General features: G+C 37.5%; 1 pseudogene; it reads right to left on the bottom strand.

Annotated features, from left to right (window-relative positions):
* Window positions 1-914: 914 nt before the first annotated feature.
* Window positions 915-10743, bottom strand: LOC100153646 (annotated as a pseudogene).
* Between the last annotated feature and the right edge of the window lie 7344 nt (window positions 10744-18087).

Raw genomic sequence — 18087 nt, 5'->3', positions numbered from 1 at the left:
ATTAGGAGCTTGCCCTCAGAATCAAACCATTCAGGCAAGCTCCCTTCCTTGGCTCTTTGTATCTTCTCAGATCCCTGCATCTAGAATAGTTTTAAGTGATATATTTTAATCACATAACTTCAGGGATAGATGGTAGGAAGAAAATATTTCAACATCTCCACTATGGGATGGATCATTTCTTAGTTCTTCTTCTCTCTGGTCTTTAGTGATTTTTAATTATATGGTTAAAAATGAGGAAATTGAAAATGAATAAAACCATAGAAATATAATAAGGGAGGAAGATAAAGTTAAGAGTACAAGTAAAAACTTAATTTTTAAACACACACAAAAAATTATTTTGGTCACGCCTGTGGCATGCAGTGTTTCCTGGGCCAGGGTTTGAATTTGAGTCAAAACCAAAAACACAATCTTGAAAACACTGGATACTTAACCTTCTAAGCCAACAGGGAATTCCCAAGGAAAAATATTTGAAGGAGATAAATGAGGAATTATAAAAATCATGTAGTGAAAATTAACTAAAATATACTCCTATTCCTCTTTCCCCTCTCAAATGTTTGCAAAGATATTCAACTGCTAAAAACTCAATAATTACTTTCAGTAATATACTGAAATGTGAGGGATTTTTGAGGATAAGTCTTCATAAAAGAAAGAAACTTGTTCAGGAATTGTCTTTGGGAAAAGGATTAAAGCAGTATCTGGAAGATGAGCAAGTGATGACACTTCCTAGAAAAGAGGAGGACTAGTAAGGGAGTCTATCATGATATAAGCAGAAGCAGAGCAAATTGATGAGTCCTCAGCCCTGGATGTAAGTGCCCACAGAAACCTTGTCTCACATGGGGCAACCTCCAAAACCTTGCTTGTTAGTCAAGAACATAGAAAACATATTCCTGTAGAAAACACTTCTTGGGTGTTAATCAAAAGGATACTGCCCGGAGTTTCCTCCTGCCCACCTGCTTCCTCAGGCCTTGTTTCATGTCTTTGTTTCTCAGGTTGTAGATAACAGGATTTAGTGTGAAGGTTAGAAGTGTGTAGACAATTTTTTCCATGTTGTCTGTGACAGTGTTGGAGGATACAGGCTGTAAATAAACATAGAAGATGATTCTGTAAAAGAGTGTTACCATAGTGACATGATGACCACAAGTAGAGAAAGCTTTGGGTTTGCCAGCAGCTGAGGGAATTTTGTGAACCACAGTGTCTATTCATATATAAGAGAAAGCAATGCATTGAAAGGGGGTACCCTGAAAAACAGATCATTTTTCATCATTAAAACTTCATTGACAGATATGGACAAACAAGACAATTCCACTAGAGGACTGAAGTCACAGAGGAAGAGATGGATAATGTTAGAGTCATAGAAAATGAGCTCATTCAGGATAAGTATAGGTAGGAGTGAGTGGAGGTGAGGCAATGAGCAGGAGAAGGCCACCATCAAGACACACATGTGGTGGCACATGATGGTGACATAGTGGAAGGTATGGACACATAGCGGTCAAAGGCAATGACTACTAGAAGGCAACTGTCATTGTAGACCAAGGCATATATAAAATATATCTGAGTCAAACACCCAACATAAGAGATGGTCTTATGGGACAGCAAATTCACCAGCATCCTGGGGACAATGGTTGTTGAGAAGCAAATGTCAATGAAAGACAGGAAACTCAGGAAGAAATACATGGGGGTGTGGAGCTGGGGTCCAAGCAGATGGCCAGAATGATGAGCAGGATCCCTGTGATGGTGAGCAGGTATATGGCAAGGAAGAGGATAAAGAGTGGCTTCTGGTCCTCGGGCCGGGAGGAGAGTCCCAGGAGGATGAACTCAGAGACACTGCTGATTCAGTTGATGCTTTCCATTGACATGGGTCTAGTTATATAGAGGAAGTTTTGTTTTTAAACATGCTCCAGTTCCACAGCCTAAATCATGGGAACTCAGCAAGTTTTTGTTTCCTCTATTTAGTCACAAATAGCAGGTGTGCAGGGAAATGTCAGCTTCCTGGTGCTTGATGTGGTCCTTCCTTCCCAAATCCATGGGTATCATGTGGTATGAAATCTGGAGAGACAGAAGAGGTGTTTTCCTATAGAAGCCATCATGGGTGGATCTCTCTGATTGAAGATTTTTAGTTCCTCTTCTGAGAAAACTCTGTGTCCTCCTGAGAACATAGCATAAAGCAGAGAAATATTTGCTTTTGTGTAGTTCAGGTTGTAGTTTTGGAGCTAGATCATAAGCAAACAAATATGTAATAGAATACCAGGTTGGGATACATTTTTTTAACAAAAGAAAGCAGTAAAAGAGGATGGAGGTGACTGGGGAGTGGAGATGGAAGTATTTTAGGTAGTGAAGTCATAGGACAGTCATTCTTTATCAAAGCAAATTCAGTTTTTATAATACCAAGGTTAATTTTTGCATTGTCTTGGATGGAAATCAGCATTGGCCAAAATAACCAGCAGGGCAAATCTAACAGGATTGTTGAATCTAGTTCAATAGTGTTTCTTTCCTCATCTGCAGAGAAAATGAGAGATTCATCTTCCTTCACTCATCTTCCTTCTCAATCTGCGCATGTCTTCCTTCTTTGGTAATTTTTTTCCTTTATCCCATGTCCTAAATCATATGTGTACTGTATGGGTGTCCATTGGTGACTATTCAAATCATGTTTTAAAAATTATTTTTTCATTTATATACTTATGATATATAGATGGGTATATTCATCACGTATATTTCATGTGTACATATACATACACACATATTTTTTCTGTCACTAGTTATCTAGTGTTTCTTGCCACCCTAAAAAATTATGTAATAAGGATCTTGTATTAGCTAAAGTGATTTAAATCAATTTTTAGAGACAGCATATTCACCCATACCTTGTGAATTACATATTACACAGAAATTTTCAAACATTTTGAGACATTGCTTATTTATATATTCTTGTGTACCATTAAAATCTACAGTAAAATATGTATATAAGCAAAGTGTTTGAAAATAATTTTTAGGGGGCAGCATGTTCTTTCATACATTTTATAAAGTATTTTTGTTTTTTTTTGTTATTTTTTTAATTTTTATTTTTAGGGCTGCACCTGTGGCATATGGAGGTTCCCAGGCTAGGGGATGAATTGGAGATGCAGCTGCTTGCCTAAGCCACAGCCACAGCAACACCAGATTTGAGCCATGTCTGTGACCTACACCACAGCTCCCTGCAAAGCTGAATCCTTAACCCACTGAGCAAGGCCAGGGATTGAACCTGCATCCTCATGGATACTAGTTGGGTTTCTTGCTGATGAGCCACAAGAGGAACTCCTCTTTCATACATTTTAAATGGACCTATTACATTAGAGTTTTTAATGGATTTCAAAAAAACTTTATATATATATATATATTAATTTATTAATTCATTTAATAAATGCTTACATTTTAGTTCAGAGTTTGTATACGTTTCGGACCTCAGTTTCCTCATGTGTAAAAATGGATACAAATACCCTCATTTTCATGAGGGTTTCATGAGATAACACAGTGAACATGCTTAGAAAAGAGATAGGCATTTTGTAAACACCAAGGAGAAACCATTGATCCTCATCAGGCCCTGAGTTCCCTTCCCTTATCTGCTGTTTCTAGATGTTCTCCAAATCAATTAATTCACATTCCTCACTGCAAAATTGTCAGGCTAATTTTAGGATTTTGTTAAGGAACTTTATTTTATATTTTGAGCTCTGAGTGAATCAGTAATTAAAGTTTAATATAGTCAATATTTATTGAAAATTTATTACATGTCATGCTTATGCTAAGCATCTTACTAACTCACATACTAAGGTATTGTGAGGCATGAGTTTTAGGAGAATTATATTTACAGTGGTAAAGGGGTTTGCTTAAGGTCACTAAGGAAGTGAATCATGGGCAAGATTTGAAGCCCACTCTGATTTCAGTCTCACTCTAAACTTATGCTCTCAAGCATTACGCTAACCCTTCCTCTGGTTTTGGTATATTTACTGCCTGTCTCAATCATGCAAGGCACTGTTTTCCTCAATTTGATAATTTCCTGCATGAATTAACCTTCCATTCCCCTTAACTGACAAACTTTCTTCTCCCATATTCAGGATCACTCCTTGTAGTTGACTGAGAGGTGACATATCTCTCTTTGTCTTGGAGATGGTGGAATTTGAAATTTTGAATATACATGATTAACTGGCCCAAATCAGGCAGGAATAACTGGCCATGCATGTCCAGGGCATGTCTGGTGAGCAGAACCATGGTCATTAAGTAGACACTGCCTGGATTGAAGTTGAAAAGTAGGGGTTGGATTTGTCTTCCACCACCTGCTCTCATGCAGGTTCCTGATGTTTTATGAATAAGAAGGAAGATACCATGTCTGTAAAGCAGTTTATAACACAGAGATCAATACTCAAAGATGAATCATTTGTGAAAGGGTTGCTGGGGGAAAGTTGATTACAAAACTTAGTGGTGATTTGGTGAATTAATGAGATTGGATCCAGGTTGAAGACGTCAGGAATATCTGTGCTGACAAGGGGCAAAAAGCTGGAAGATTTTGTATCTGAGAATCAGGAAGAACAGTTCTAAAAGCATAGGGTGAGAGGGTTGGGGAGCCCCTGGGTGGCCAGCTCACTGAAGCTCACCTCCATGTCCAGATATTTTCTTTCCTTGCCAACCTCCCCAGAAGCTGATGGGCACCACATCTGATCAACAGGTACACATCTACTTCTCAGCCAAAGCTCATCTTCCTCCTGTGTCTCCCATGGGATGCTGGGCTGATTGGAAAGAGAGAAGCAGGAAAGGAGGAAGGAGCTGATGTCCTCCTCCAAAGGAATGACATTTATCCTCCCCTGTCCTCAGTCCCCCATTAATTTCCTGCTGTCTGGTCTCCAGAAGACTGCTGCTTCTCCCAGATCCTGATCTCAGGAGGCAGAGATACTCTGAGCACAGAGGGTAATCCTGGTTCTGGAAGTCCTGCTGGCTTCCAAGGAGCTGGAGGTCAGCTCTGCTGTCCTCTTGGGGTATTTGTTAGGCTGAGGGTGTTGTGGTGTGATGATCTCTCAGAGGAGTTTGTCCTGGGATCTCTCCAGGCAGAGGAAGCAAAATAGGAATCTAGGTTAGCACAGCTGACTCCAAGGGGGCAAGTGGATCCCCTAGGCTTCCTGCTTAGATGCTGGAATGAATCTCAGAGTGTCTCAACCCCATGGCAACATCTCATGTCACCAGGAAGCTGACATTTTCCCCATGGCAACATCTCATGTGAATTGGCAAGTGTGAACCAATACTTACATAGGTGAATATTTTCATTTTAGGGGATTCCAATGTGGACCAAGGTATATTGCAGAATCAGGCAGGTCCTAATTCAATATGGGGAGATTGCAGTTTTCAGGGGATTCAGTGAGGGTTTATCAATGGTGAGTATGTGCTTTGCCATGTCTGGGGAGGTTTGTGCATAAGGTTTTTTGTATGTGGTGTGAGGTTAATACTATTCTATGTATGTTTAAAGCACAAGGTTAGGCAAAAGGTATTGTCATATATAGGAAAGGAGCTTTGGCATAAATAATGTATGTTTTTTCAGAGTTTAGGCTCAAACAGTGTTTTGCAGTTTAATGTGGATGAAATGAGATTCCCAATAGAAAGCTGACATCCTTACTTAGCAGTTGCTTTTATCAAGTTACTGAGCCTCCATGATCCTCAGTTTTTCATCAGCTAAATGAGGAATGCAACTCCTCTTTGCACAAAAATCAAAAAGAAAATTTTGCTTTGATTTTATAGAGTTTATTTTATATTATGTTGAACATCATCCACAACATTATTGGAAATAAATCACATTCTGCTAGTGTCCTCAAAAGAAATCAGTGTCTTACACAACACACTTCTGCCTGTTTCCTTTCTACATATTAAGATGAAATACTATGGAGAGAGGAAAGTCCGGTGTTTGAGACCTGCCCCCTCCAATTACCCTTCACATGGCCTTGGTCTTTCCATTCATTTATTCAACAATTTAAAAAAGAATTAGTTCCCAGCTGTACTGAGATGTAATCCTCATATAACATTGTTTAAGGTGTACAACCCAATTTTTTGAGAGATGTTTTTATTGCAAAATTATTACCACTATAATGTCAGTTAACACATGCATTTCTTCACATAGCTATAACATTTTTGTTGTAGTGACAAATTTTTAAATCTGTTGCAGAAGCTTTAAAACATACAACATAATCTTGTTAATCCTAGTCACCATGCAGTATGTTACAACCCCAGAATTTATGTACCATATGTCTGAAAATTTGTACCCTTGACTACCTTCACCCATCTCTCCCACCCAGGACTCCTCTCTCATGGAATCCACTCCAAGTTCTATTTTTTTTTCATTTGCACATATAAATGAGATCATACAGTGTTTCTCTCTCTCTGACTTCTTTCGCTGACATAATGTTTTCAGGTTTCAATGCATTGGTATTAATGGCACAATTTCATTTTTATGGCTAAAGAGTATTCCAGTAATATTCACATTTTCTTTATCCACTCATCCATTGATGAACAATTAGATTATTTCCACTTCTTTGCTATTATAAAGCTGCAATCAGCATAGCAGTGCAGCTATCTCCTTGAAATACTGATTTCACTTCCTTATGATATATACCCAGAGGTAGGATTACTAGATCATACAGTACCTCCATGTTGTTTTCTGTGTTGCCTTCCATTTTCATTTTGTTGATACTATTTTGCTACTCAGAAGTTGTTTGGGGGAGTTCCTGTCAAGGCTCAATGGGTTACAAACCCAACTAGTATCCATGAGGACTTGGGTTCAATCCCTGGCCTTGCTCAGTGGGTTGAAGATCTTGCATTTCTATGAGATATGGTGTAGGTCGAAGATGTGGCTTGGATCCCTCATTGCTGTGGGTGTGGTGTAGGCCAGCAGCTGCAGCTCTGATTTGACCCCAGCCTGGGAATTTAATTCAGGTGTGACCCTGAAATGCAAGAGAAAAAAAAAAGTGTGTGTGTGTGTGTGTGTGTGTGTGTGTGTATGTGTTTGTTTTGCTTGTGTTCTGTTGTTATACCTGGGCTGTCATATCCATAAAATCTTTGATAAAATCAATGCCAAGGGCTCTTTTCCTTATTTTCTTAGAGTTTTGTGATTTCTAACTTTACACTTGTCTTAATTTTTGTGAGTCGTATAAGATAGAGGTCCAGTTTCATTGTTTAGCCTGTTATATCCAGTTTTCCCAGTACCATTTATTGAAAAGACTACCTTTCTCCACTGAGAATTCTTGGCTACTATGTCAAATATTATCTGATTGTATATGTATGGGTTTATCTCTGAGCTCTTAAATCTGTTTCACGGGTCTGTGTTTCTCTTTTTATAAAGGTACCATACTATTTTTATTACTACAGCTTTATAATATTTTGGAATCAGGAAGTGTGATATTTCCAGGTTTGTTCTTTCTCAGGATTGCTGTGGCTATTCAAAGTTGTATGTGGTTCTGTACATATTTTAGGATTTTTTTTCTATTTCTAAAAAAAAATTCCATTGCAATCTTCATAGAGTTTGTATTGAATCTATAGATTTCATTGGGTGGGTCTGACACTTCAACAACATTAATTCTTCCAACCCATGAAGAGGGTACAAGTTTTCATTTGTTTGTGTTGTCTCCAATTTCTTTCATCAATGTTTTCTAGTTTTCAGTGTATGGATAGATATTTTATCTTGTTAATTAAATTTAATTCTAGGTGGTTTATTGTTTTTGATGCTATTATAAATAGGATTTTTTCTTTGTTCATTTACCCATTTCAGATAATTCACTGTTAGTATATATAAATGCAATTGATTTTGTATGTTGATTTTGATCCTACAACTCTACTGAATTTGTTTATTAGTTCTAACAGTTTTCTGATGGAGTCTAAAATTTTCTTTCTATGCTATCATGTCCTCTGCCAACAAAGAGAGTTTCACTTCTTCTTTTTGTATTTGTTTTCCTTTTATTACTTTTTCTTCTCTAATTGCTTTTGCTGTGACTTCCAGTACTGTGTTAAGCAGGAGTATTAGAAGAATGGGCATCCTTTTACGTTCCTAATCTTAGAGGAGAATCTTTCTATCTTTCACCACTGAGTATAATGTTAGCTGCAGGCTTGTCATATACAGACTTTACTATGTTGAGGTGTTTTTTTTTTCCTCTGAGTCTGTTTCTGTTTGTTTGTTTGTATATTTTACCTCATTTCTTTTCTACCATATAGCATGGTGACCCAGTTACACATACATGTGTACATTTTTTTCCTTACATTACATTTCATCATAAGTGACTAGACATAGTTGCCAGTAATACACAGCAGGATATCATTGCTAATCCATTCCAAAGGCAATAGTCTGCATCTGTTAACCCCAAGGTCCCAGTTCATCCCATTCCCTCCCCTTGTCCCTTGGCAACCACAAGTCTATTCTCCAAGTCCATGATTTTCTTTTCTGTGGAAAGGTTCCTTTGTGCTCTATATTAGATTCCAAATATAAGTGATATCATATGGTATTTGTCTTTCTCTTTCTGACTTACTTCACTCAGTATGAGAGTCTCTAGTTCCATCCATGTTGCTACAAATGGCATTACTGTGTTCTTATGGCTGTGTAGTAGTCCATTGTATATAATACCATATCTCACAAAACAGACATTTCTCCAAGGAAGATACACAGATGGCCATCAAGCACATGAAAATATGCTCAACATCCCTGATTATTAGAGAAATGTAAATCAAAACTACTATGAGATACCACCTCACACTAGTTGAAAAGCCATCATTCATAATTCCACAAATAAAAAATGCTGGAGAGGGTGTTCAGAAAAGGGAACCCTCCTTCCCTGTTGGTGGGAATGGAAGGTGGTACAACCACTATGGAGAACAGTATGGAGGTACCTTAGAAAACTATACATAGAACTACTATATGATACAGAAACTCATGGAAATATGTCCAGACAAAACTTTCCTTAAAAAAGAGGCATGCACCTGCATGTTTATTGCAGCATTAATCAGAATAGCCAAGACATATAAACAACCCAATGAGGAACTTTATTAATGTTTGTCTTTTCCTTCTTTCCTTCCTACCTTCCTTCTTTGTTGCCTTCCTTCCTCTCCTGTTTCTGTTTCCTTTGATTGCTCATTTCTCCCTCTTTTTTTTTCCCTTTCTTTCTTTTACTTTTGTTCTTTTTTTCTTGCTTGCTTGCTTGCTTGCTGGCTTCCTTACTTTCTTTTTTTTATTTCTTAAAGTCATTCTAATGCTAAAATGTAACATTATGTGTTGAGCATTTTATTTTGACATGGTACATTAATCTTCCAAATAATGCTTTAAGTGGTATGTGTGTGTGTATGATAGACACAAACACTTATACAGTGTGACAGTAGAGCCATGAAAGGGGTATTGTCTTATTTATTACTCTTTCCCTGCTGTCTATCATAATGTCTCCACCTTGTGAAAAAAGAGAATGAACAATTCCTTATTTCGACTGAAGGGTTTTATTGAAGTCATACACTTTCTCAAAGTGACTGTGTCAGTGTTCAGACAAATCAAGTTGCATTGCTTTCACCAGAATGGATGAGGCATCAGTGTTTAAGCGCATTGCTGTTAGAAATGTCTGCACACTGACACGGTCATTCTGAGAAAGTATGTGACCATGTGATAACTGCTGTGCTTGTTACTTCTATTCCAAGAATTACCAATCTCTATTAATTTGCAGAAGATATAAAAACAGAGAATGAGGTGGGAGAACAAGACCCATTTATCCGAGTTCCTCCTCCTGGGACTCCCCATCTGGCCAGAGCAGCAGGGCGTTTTCTTTGCCCTGTTTCTGGGCATGTACCTGACCATGGTGCTGGGGAACCTGCTCATCATCCTGCTCATCAGGCTGAATCTGCACCTCCACACCTTCATGTACTTCTTCCTCATATGCTCGGCCCTCACAGATGTCTCCTATTCATCTGTCACTGTCCCTAAAATGCTGATTAACATGCAATCTCAGGATCAATCCATTCCCTATGCAAATGTTTAACACAGACATACTTTTTATAATTTTGATTGCATTGATATCCTTCTTGCAGTGATGGCTTATGACATGTATGTAGCTATATGTCACACTCTATGTTATGCCATCATCATGAGGGAGGAGCTGTCTTTCACTGTTGCCTGGATCCTGGCTCCTCTCCTGTGCCAGTGCCCTGACCCACACCCTCCTCCTGGCTCAACTGTCCTGTTCTGACAACATTGTTCCCCACCTCTTCTGTGACCTTGCTGCCCTATTAAGCTATCCTGATCAGACACCTTACTCAATGCACTGGTCATTCACTGTAGGGTTTCTGGTTCTCATTTTTCCAAGGGGACTCCTGCTCTCTTATAGCAGCATTGGGGTCTCAATCCTGATGGGCCCCTCTACTAAAGGGATCTGCAAAGACTTGTCCACCTGTGGCTACCACCTCTCTGTTGTGTCTCTGTTCTATGGGGCAAGTACATCAGTGTACATTTCCTCTTCATCAGTACATCATTGCTTCCATGATGTACACAGTGGTCACCTGCATGCCGAACACTTTCATCTACAGCCTGAAAAACAGAGACATGACATTGGCTCTGGGGAGTTTTTACAGAAACAGTAACCTTTTAGCCAAGAGAGAATCACTTAATCGTGTTCTTATTTCACTCACTTCCTTTGTTAGAAAAGCATTAAATAGTTCTGTGTTGAGCACCCATGTCTCTAGCACTTTTCTAATTGTCCTAAAAATGGTCATTGTTATTGGATCGATCTCTTTCACTTTAATCATATATCTTGCCCATTTGTTTTTCCATAATCCTACATATTATTACACTCAACACACATTCAATGTGTAGTAGTCAATGCACCAAACTTCTTTTGTATACGTATATATATGTATAAATTTTTTTCAATTTGTTTTATTATTACATTTGGCTATTTTAAAGTATTATTTTTAATATAATTTTTATTATTTTCCATTACAGATGGTTTAAAGTGTCCTGTCATTTTTCTCCTGTACAAAATGGTGACCCAGTTACCCATACATTTATACATTATTTTTTCTCATGTTACCATGCTCCATCAAAAGTGAACAGACATAGTTCCCAGTGCTACACAGCAGGATGTCTTTGCCAATCCATTCCAAAGGCAAGAGTCTGCATATATTAACCCCTAGAACCCCATTAATCCCACTCCCTCCCACTCCCCCTAGGCAACCACAAATCTATTCTCCAAGTCCATGATTTTCTTTTCTGTGGAAAGGTTCCTTTGTGCCATATATTATATTCCAGATATAATTAATATCATATGGCATTTGTCTTTCTATTTCTGACTTATTTCACTCAGTATGAGAATCTCTAGTTCCATTCATGTTGCTGCAAATGGCATTACACTGTTAGTGGGAATGAAAGCTGGTGCAACCACTATGGAGAACAGTATGGAGGTACCTTAGAAAACTATAAATAGATCTACCATATGACCCAGAAGTCCCACACTTGAGCATATAACTGACACACATTCCTTGAAAAATACACATGCACCCACATATTCATTCCAGCAATATTAACAATAGCCAAGACAAGGAACCAATCCAAATGTCCACCGAGAGATGATTAGATTATGAAAAAGTGGTGTATATACAATTTAATACTGCTCAGCCATAGAAAGAACATAATAATCCCACTTGCAGCAGTGTTTGGATTGCTTACATCTTTTTGAAGTATATATGTATTTTACGTTTTATTATGGTTTTATATTCTTGGGCATTTGCTTTTTGTTTTTGTTTTTTCTTTAGAGGCAGATTGCTTACTTCCTTTTATTTATTTATTTAATTTAATTTAATTTTATTTTCACACTGTACAACAAGGGGATCAAGTTATCCTTACATGTATACATTACATTTACATTTTTTCCCCACCCTTTGTTCTGTTGCAACATGAGTATTTAGACAAAGTTCTCAATGCTACTCAGCAGGGTCTCCTTGTAAATCTATCCTAAGTTGTGTCTGATAAGCCCAAGCTCCCCATCCCTCCCACTCCCACCCTCTCCCATCATGCAGCCACAAGTCTTTTTTCCAAGTCCATGATTTTCTTTTCTGAGGAGATGTTCATTTGTGCTGGATATTAGATTCCAGTTATAAGTGATATCACATGGTATTTGTCTTTGTCTTTCTGGCTCATTTCACTCAGGATGAGATTCTCTAGTTCCATCCATGTTGCTGCAAATGGCATGCTGTCATTCTTTTTTATGGCTGAGTAGTATTCCATTGTGTATATATACCACCTCTTCCGAATCCAGTCCTCTGTCGATGGACATTTGGGTTGTTTCCATGTCCTGGCTATTGTGAATAGTGCTGCAATGAACATGAGGGTGCATGTGTCTCTTTTGAGTAAAGTTTTGTCCGGATTTATGCCCAAGAGTGGGATTGTGGGGTCATATGGAAGTTCTATGTATAGATTTCTAAGGTACCTCCATACTGTTCTCCATAGTGGCTGTACCAGTTTACATTCCCACCAACAGTTCAGGAGGATTCCCTTTTCTCCACAGCCCCTCCAGCACTTGTTCTTTGTGAACTTCTTAATGATGGCCATTCTGACTGGTGTGAGGTGGTATCTCATGGTAGTTTGGATTTGCATTTCTCTTATAATCAACGATGTTGAGCATGTTTTCAAGTGTTGGCTGGCCATCTGTATATCTTCCTTGGAGAACAGTCTACTCAGGTCTTTTTCCCATTTTTCCATTGATTGATTGGCTTTTTTGCTGTTGAGTTGTATAAGTTGTTTATATATTCTAGAGATTACAGTCTTGTAAGTGGCTTCGTTTGAAACTATTTTCTCCCATTCTGTAAGTTGTCTTTTTGTTTTCTTTTGGGTTTCTTTTGCTCTGCAAAAGCTTTTCAGTTTGATGAGGTCCCATGGGTTTATTTTTGCTCTTATTTCTGTTGCTTTGGGAGACTGACCTGAGAAAATATTCATGATGTTGATGTCAGAGAGTGTTTCGCCTATGTTCTCTTCTAGGAGTTTGATGGTGTCCTGTCTTATGTTAAAGTCCTTCAGCCATTTGGAGTTTATCTGTTTGCATGGTGTGAGGGTGTGTTCTAATTTCATTGCTTTGCATGCAGCTGTCCAGGTTTCCCAGCAATGCTTGCTGAATAGACTTTCTTTTAAATTGTTTAATTGATTAATGATGTAATTCATTTGAAGTATAGTTGACTAAAAATGTTGTGTTAGTTTTAAATGTAGTGCAAAGTGATTAGATCTTTTATATATTATGTAATATATGTTTATTTTCAGATTGTTTTCCCTTGTGTGTTATCACAAAATATTGAGTAGAATTCCATGTTCTATACAAACAATCCTTGTTAATTATCTATTTCATATACCGACTGTGTGTATGTTAAGCCCAAACTCTTAATTTGTCCATCCCCTCTTTCCCCTTTGGTAACCATATGTTTGTTTCCTATGTCTGTATGTGTATTTCCATTTTGTGTATGATTTCATTTGTATTTTTTTTTTTTGCATTTTAAGGGTTGCACCAGCAGCATATGGAAATTCCCAGGGTAGGAGTCAATGCAGAGCTATATTTGCTGACCTACTCCACAGCCACAGCAACGTGGAATCCAAGCCACTCCTGTGACCAATACCATAGCTCAGGGCAATGCTGGATACACAACTCACTAAGAAAGGCCATGGATTGAATACATATCCTCATGGATACTATTTGGATTCATTTCCCTTAAGCCACAAGAGGCACACCCTATATAATTTTTTTCAGATACCACATATAAGCAATGTCATATGATATATATTTGTCTGTCTCTGGTTTACTTCGATGAGTATAATAATCTCTACCACCATCCATGATACTACAAATAGAATTGTTTCATTTTTTTACAACTGAGAAATATTTTATTATATAGATGTATCACATCTTTTTTATCATTCATCTGTTGATGGGCTTTTGGGTTGTTTTCATGTCTTGGCTTCTCACATTCCAAAGCTACAAACATTCAGTTAAGTTTCTAATGTTTCATTTTCATAAAGTTCACAATGCTTATCTTGTCAATGCTTGATCAAGTTAATAGAATAGTTTTGATGGTTGGCTGAACCTAAATGAACTTTAGTTTGATTGTGCTTTTGATAATAAGGGAGCTAGAATAGTCCATCCAATTACTGAATTTCCCCATTCCAGGAAGCCTATATTTTTCCCAATTAACTGGATGTTTGTGTTGAGACAAGTCTATAACTATTGGATTAATTTTAGTCTTGGAAATGAATGTCATGTTTCCCAACAGAGATGTCACTTCTAATATAAAAAAGTGCTAAATGCCTGAATTTATATATTTTTGCACAAAAAAAAACAGCTACTGCATGAATATTATGTGCAGGTAATTTTCTATATTCTGAGAATACAAGTTTAAAAAAATATATCCCCTTGTAGAGTTTACATTCCAGCACTCCTGATCCAGCTCATCATGCTCCTTTTTGCCATATCAAGATTTAACCTTCTAACACACCATAAACTTAACTCTTTTTTAAAATATGTCATCATAGAACTGGGCTGAAATTTCTATGGTAGATAGGTTTATATGTCTGAAATAATTTCTAAGTTTTTGCTAGGTAAAAATCATCTATGAGTAAAGATGGTGTAAAATGGAGATCAAGAGTTTCCTGATGAGGCTCAGTGTAACAAATATGAGTAATATCAAAGAGGACACAGGTTCAATCACTGACCTCAATTTGTGAATTAAGGATCCAGCATTGCTGTGAGATGCATTGTAGGTGTCAGTTGCAGCTGGGATCTGACTTTGCTGTGGCTGTGGTGTAGGCAGGAAGCTGCAGCTCTGAATCTACCTCTGGCCTTGGAATTTCCATATTCTCCATGTGTGGCCCTAAAAAAACAAAAAAGAGGGGAAGGAGTGCTGGTATGGGGTTTATAATTTAACATCATGTGGTCTAGGTAGAGCTCATTGGGAGGGTAACATCCAAAGACATTAGTGAGGACAGAGAAGTGAGCCATGGCTGCCTGTGCAAAAGCATGGAGATCAGCACCTGCAAATACTCTGAGGGGAAGTGGTGCCTGGTTTATCCCAGGGACATTAATTGGGCCTCTGTTCCTGGGCATGACTAAGAGGGGGAGGATTGGCATAGGTGGCTACTGTGTGTCTGATCTGATCACTGGCCTTGGAACTTCCATATGCTACAAAAGAGAAGAAACAAAAATGAGAGTGAGAGTTTTATATCACAGAATTGTCTAACATAATTGTGGAGACTAGAAAGGGTAAAGTCTGCAGGGTAGGTTGGCAGGCTGGAAACCCAGGGAATAGTTGCATTTGGAGACTGAAGGCAGGTTGCTGAGAGAAGTGCCTCTTCTTTGTGAGAGGTCACTGTTTTTCTTTAGGTCCTTAACTGACTGGATAATGGGCACCCTCATTATGGAGGACAGTCTGCTTTATTCAGAGTCTGCAGATTGAAATATTAATCTCATCCATAAAGATACTGGCATGGAAATATCTTGTGTGTTTGACCAAATATATGGGTACTGTATCTAACCAAGTTGGCATATAAAACTAAGTATTATATTTGAGTTTTTTGCTCTCAGTCTGATTTGGGAACCAGCTGGAAGGGATTCAATAGAGGAATAATGTGACCATACTTGATTTTGTTATTGTTTATTTAAAAACACCCAGAGTTTTAGAGTATAAATTGCATTCAATAAATTTCATATATGTAAAGTATACTCTTTGACTCAGAAAACTGAATATACAAATACCACATATCTAGCCATCCCACTCCTGGGCATATATACAGATAAAAGTACAATACAAAAAATACATGAACTCCCTGTAATCTTAGAAGCACCATTCACAATAGCTAAGACATGGAAATAACCTAGATGTCCATCAAGAGTTGAATGGATACAGAAGATGTTGTACACGTAGAGAATGGAATACTACTCATCCATAGAAAAGAATTCAGTAATGCCGTTTCTAGCAACAAGATGCAACTAGATATTCTCATACTAAGTGAAGTAAGTCAGAAAGACAAAAATCATGATACACTTACATGTGGGATCTAAAATATGGCACAAATGAACCTATCTACACAACAGAAGCAGATGCATATACATAGAGAAGAGACTTGTGGCCAAGTGGGAGAAGGGAGTGAGTGGAATGGATGGGGAGTTTGGGGTTAGTAAATGAAAACTACTGCATTTAGAATGGATAAAGAATGAAGTCCTACTGTATAATACAGTGAACTATATACACTCTCTTGGGATAGACCATGATGGAAGATAATATAAGAAAGTTTATATATATATACATATTTATCTGTGTGTATACATATACACACACACATGCAGACACATACACACACATGCTGTGTCAATTTGCTATACTTCAGAAATGGACACAACACTGAAAATCAAGTGTACTTTAATTTTTAATAAGGTAAAAAAATAAAGTATACCTTTTGACCAGCTTTGGCATATATACACACACATGAAATTATCATCACAGTCATCAAGATCAGGAATTTACCTGATGTCTACCCTCCTGCGATCTCTTTTCTACTCCCATCTCTTTGCTCCTCCCATCTGTCCTCAGGGGAAACCACTATTCTGTTTCTGTCACATGGATTAGTTTGCATGTCCTGGAAGCTTACTTCAATGGAATAATACAGTTTGTGTTCTTTTCTTACTGTCTTCTTTCACTGAGTAGAATGTTTTGAGATGCATTCATGTTTTGCTGTTCCAGTAGTTCATTCTTATTGCTGAGTAGTATTCCATTGTATGGATATACCAGGGCTGTTGCATCCACACACTTTAAAAATATTTTTAATTATTCTATTATTGAAAAAGTTTAAATTATTTTAATTTTTAATGTTTGTGTTTGTCTTTTTAAACTTTCTTAGACTTTACTTTTAATCAAAGTGTTGATCATTTACAATGTTGTGTTAGTTTCAAATGTACAACAAATTGATACAGTTATGCAAACACACACATACACACATACATATAATCTTTTCAGATTCTTTTCCCTGATAGGTTATTACAAAATACTGACTATAGTTTCCTGTGCTACATATCACTTCCATTCATTACTAACAGTAAAACTATTGGTGAACATTTGAGGTGTTTCCATCTTCTGGCTATTAAATAAAGCTCTTATGAACATACTTGTATAAACCTATGTATAACTATATACATTCTTTTACCTTGGAAAAATTCATACTCATATGCTAGGTATATGTTTAATTTTTTAAATTGTTCCAACTATTTTGCATTCCCATGAGCAGTGTATGAGTGTTCCAGTTCCATCATATTTTCAGTGACACTGAGAGGAGCATTCTTTTCTATTTTAGTCAGTCTAATAGGGGTGTAGTGGTGAAACCAGTTTACAGACCTGGAGCCACTTGACTGAAGGGTTGTCTGTGTTCCTTTGGAAAAATAATTCTGTAACACTGGGGTATTTTTTTAACTTCTTGATTCTCCCTAATTCCATGCATGATTCTCATCATTCTGAAGCACTTGTCACCATTTATCTGCCATTCATTTTGCCTGTTTTTTTCTGTGCCACCTCCATTATGGATGTGTGTTTGAAGAGAGGGATTTCTGTTTATTTATTATCTGTTATGTCTCTAGAGAACGTATCAGTATTAGATTTGTGGGAACCTTCATGAATATTTAAGTGAATGATTGAAAGAATGAACAGATGAATTCATTCAACAGTTAGCAACCACAGTTACCTGTTGTGAGCCATAACTGTAGTGATACAAAAGCATTTACAGTAAGCCTTAACACTTAGTATGCTTTCATTATGTGCTCATTTAACCATCCTTCAAAGTCACAGAAAGACTGTGATTATTATTTCAGTTTTTAAGTAACTGAGTCTCAGTGGTCTTTGACAAATTGCTCAGGAATGCTTTCTTAGTAGGGGAAGAACCCAGAGTCATTTTTTTCCCCAGAGTTTTATATCCAACCCCCACTCCCCTGAACAAATCATAGAACTTACCCTACAAAGCCTTCCAGGGGAGTGGGGATATATGCACATTTTAAGGGGCTTTGTGTTCTAATGAACCTATGTCAGTGTTGGGGGTGG

This window comes from Sus scrofa, unplaced genomic scaffold (genome assembly GCF_000003025.6).
Source record: "Sus scrofa isolate TJ Tabasco breed Duroc unplaced genomic scaffold, Sscrofa11.1 Contig59, whole genome shotgun sequence".
In the NCBI taxonomy this organism is placed as follows: Eukaryota; Metazoa; Chordata; class Mammalia; order Artiodactyla; family Suidae; genus Sus; species Sus scrofa.
Note: the sequence above shows the minus strand (reverse complement) of the source record. Positions and strands in the feature narration are given on the sequence as shown.